Source organism: Gekko japonicus, unplaced genomic scaffold, assembly GCF_001447785.1.
Source record: "Gekko japonicus isolate JY-2015 unplaced genomic scaffold, Gekko_japonicus_V1.1 scaffold9314, whole genome shotgun sequence".
NCBI classification, from domain to species: Eukaryota; Metazoa; Chordata; class Lepidosauria; order Squamata; family Gekkonidae; genus Gekko; species Gekko japonicus.
In genome coordinates this window covers 420-3,366 of record NW_015160511.1, presented here as the reverse complement: position 1 = coordinate 3,366, position 2,947 = coordinate 420, and positions in this window count along the sequence as shown.

Sequence of the window (2,947 nt, the reverse complement as noted above, 5' to 3'; positions counted from 1 at the left end):
GATTCCCAAATATGTATGAACAATAGTCGTTACATTATATTAAAAATTAGCAGGGCTCATTTCCTGCAGGAGCGCACAGGAGCGGAGCTCCAGCAGTAAAGAGCCCAGGGGGTGGGCAAATGCAACAAGCCCTACCCCCTGCTCCTCAGTCAGAGCAAGAAGCAGCCAGGTAAGTTGCAGAGCCCCCCCCGGCCCCCCAGTCCAAAACAGTCCAGTGGCACCTTTAAGACCAAGTTTTTCAGGTACAAGCTCTCCCTCCTCTGTGAGGACAGATCTGCACGTCCCCCCCCAATAGCTAGCAATCCCAAACAGTCCAGTGGAGCCTGAGTGGTGGGTGTTGCCTTCTGACACACTTCTGGTGATGTCAGGGGGTGTGGCATATGCAAATACGTTATGCTAATGAGTTATGCTAATGAGCTCCTGCACCTCTTTTTCTACAAAATGACCCCTGAAAATTAGCAAGGAAATAACTTTACAGGTGTCCACATAGAGGCACTGGATCTGAAATTTACACATTTACAGTGTGAAGTCATTTACAAAATTTCCAAAGTCCTCTTCCACAATAATTATAATGATGAGTTCAACTTGCCAGGGAACTCAACTGTTTGTCTGTAAGCAAACTCTTAGAACAAAACTGACAAAAATCCCAGGTAAACTCGTTTGCGGCATATCTTCATCAGAGTTGTTTTTTCTTGCAGCAAGGATCAATCATGGATAATATTTCCCAAAGATGGAGCCAATGTGTATTCTTTAAATATGCCAGCCGACCCAAAACATTTATAAGAACGAAGGTCGTCCTTCCCTTTGAAACGGTTGGCAAAAGGTTCTCCATGATTGATACTTGCTTTCTTTGTATAAACAGGAGTGATAACGGAACATACACAGTACGTAATTTCTTCTTTATGTTCTCAGTTACATACTGTGTCCCCCTAGTTGTCTTTTAATCATGAAAGCCAGCATACAGACATGATGGAATATTTTGGAAATAACATGAATATAGGTTGATCAGAGTGGAGAATAATGTGTACCATACTCACAGAGTCTTCTGAAGAAGTGTATCACATTCACCTGTTCTATGATACTCCATCCTTAACCACTTACCTAGCATGTTTATATAGCTGGTGTCTGTTGTTAACCATTAACCTGAGCAAATATTCATTCTGTGTCAGGGACAGTGACCAGGCATTATTCATTGTATTTTTAGCTAGTCTCTGCAGTTTGTTCACAGGGGCTGGGAGGTTTTCAATAATAATCCTTGACCCTCTCAAAAGCGATGACATGGGAGAACAACACAGCTGACAAACAAAAATACAACCTCCAGTTCCAGTATGACTCATATTTTATGCCCTTCCATGGGGTATCTTTAGCATATACTGACACCCTACCACCTAAGACATGCCTCAAAATTGGGATGAACTTTAAATACATTGTAGAATATCCTAGATGGCTCTACCAAACCATGAACATGGCCCAGTAATTTAACAATTCATGATGTTCAGATAGATTGTTTTACCTTTGCTCACCAGCCCCACTCTTTATCAGGTTCACAAAGTTAATTATATTATCAACTATGCTGATGTTGATTTGAAACCCATTATTAACTCCTTATTTGGGAGACAATTCACTCAATTCTTGGCAAATTCTCCCTTCTTGTTTCATAGCACCACAGGACGTCAGTCAACTGTTGCAGAAATGGCTCCTTGTGCACCAATCAATTCATTCCAAGATCATTAAACGTTTACTTGGCTCACACAGAAGACTCTTGACCACATTCTGGAATTGTTCAGCCAATCAGAAGCAGAATCATCAAGCCCGGTATCCCCGCTCCCAACTGAGCCAGCCTCTCCAGAAGGATACCATGAACAATGGTACCAAAAGCCACCAACACATCCAGGAGAATGAACAGAGATGCACTCTGCTTGTCAGTCTCCTTGTGAAGGTCATTGGTCAGGGTGACCAAGGCTGTTGCTGTCCCAAACCCAGACCTGAATCTGAATTAAAATGGGTCTGGAAATAAAAAGTTGGAAATGTGTTTAAAATTCTACAATTAGGCAATGATATTTTTTTCAGGGAATGTTTCCAAGTAACATTTGATCTTAATAGAACTTCTAGATTACAGTTTGGTGGATGTGACAAATTAATGGAGGTGTGGTCTATCTGTGGTAAGTAGCCATGATGGCTGAATGGAACTTTCATGTTCAAAGGCAGAAGACATTTTTTGGGAAGGGACAACGGGATTGTAGGAGCTTATCTACAGGCGTAACCAATGTCCAATATTTATTGTTAACCAGTAAGCAGAGCAAACATGCATTAGGAAATGGATTTAGAGAACAAGATCTGAAACAATACATTTGCCCCTACAGTTTGCACAATTATGTCAATACTCAAGGTAAGGGTCATTTGAATGGTCCCTAACCTGAAAGTCTCATGCCACTCATACTTCTCTTAGCCCAATTTGAACCAATGAGATTACTCTGGATTTCCTAAAACCAGAGGTTTTTCCCCTATATTTGTCTTGCAGAATATGACAGAGGACTCTATTTCAAAATTTCCCTTGGGACATCAAACCTCACAAAATGCTGCCCAATGATGCTTCTTTTATAATACACCTATTTCTTATTCCATGTGTTTCCTGAGGATGCAGGAGGACTGAACAGGCAAGACAGCTCCAGTCCTGATGTCAGAAACCCAGAGAAGCGATTACTTTTACCATATGATTTTATATGTGTAAAGTATCAAGAAGTCACAGCCAATTTATGATGAGTCCTCATAGGGTTTTCAGGTCAAATAAGAAGCAGAAGTGGTTTGCCATTGCTTCCTCTGCATAGTGACCTCGGCCTTCCATGGTGGTCTCCCATCCAAGTACTAACCTAGGCGACCCCATTGTTAGCCGAACTGCCTTATTTACGACAGAGGCCAAACTATATTATTCCGGGGCTCTTGCCTG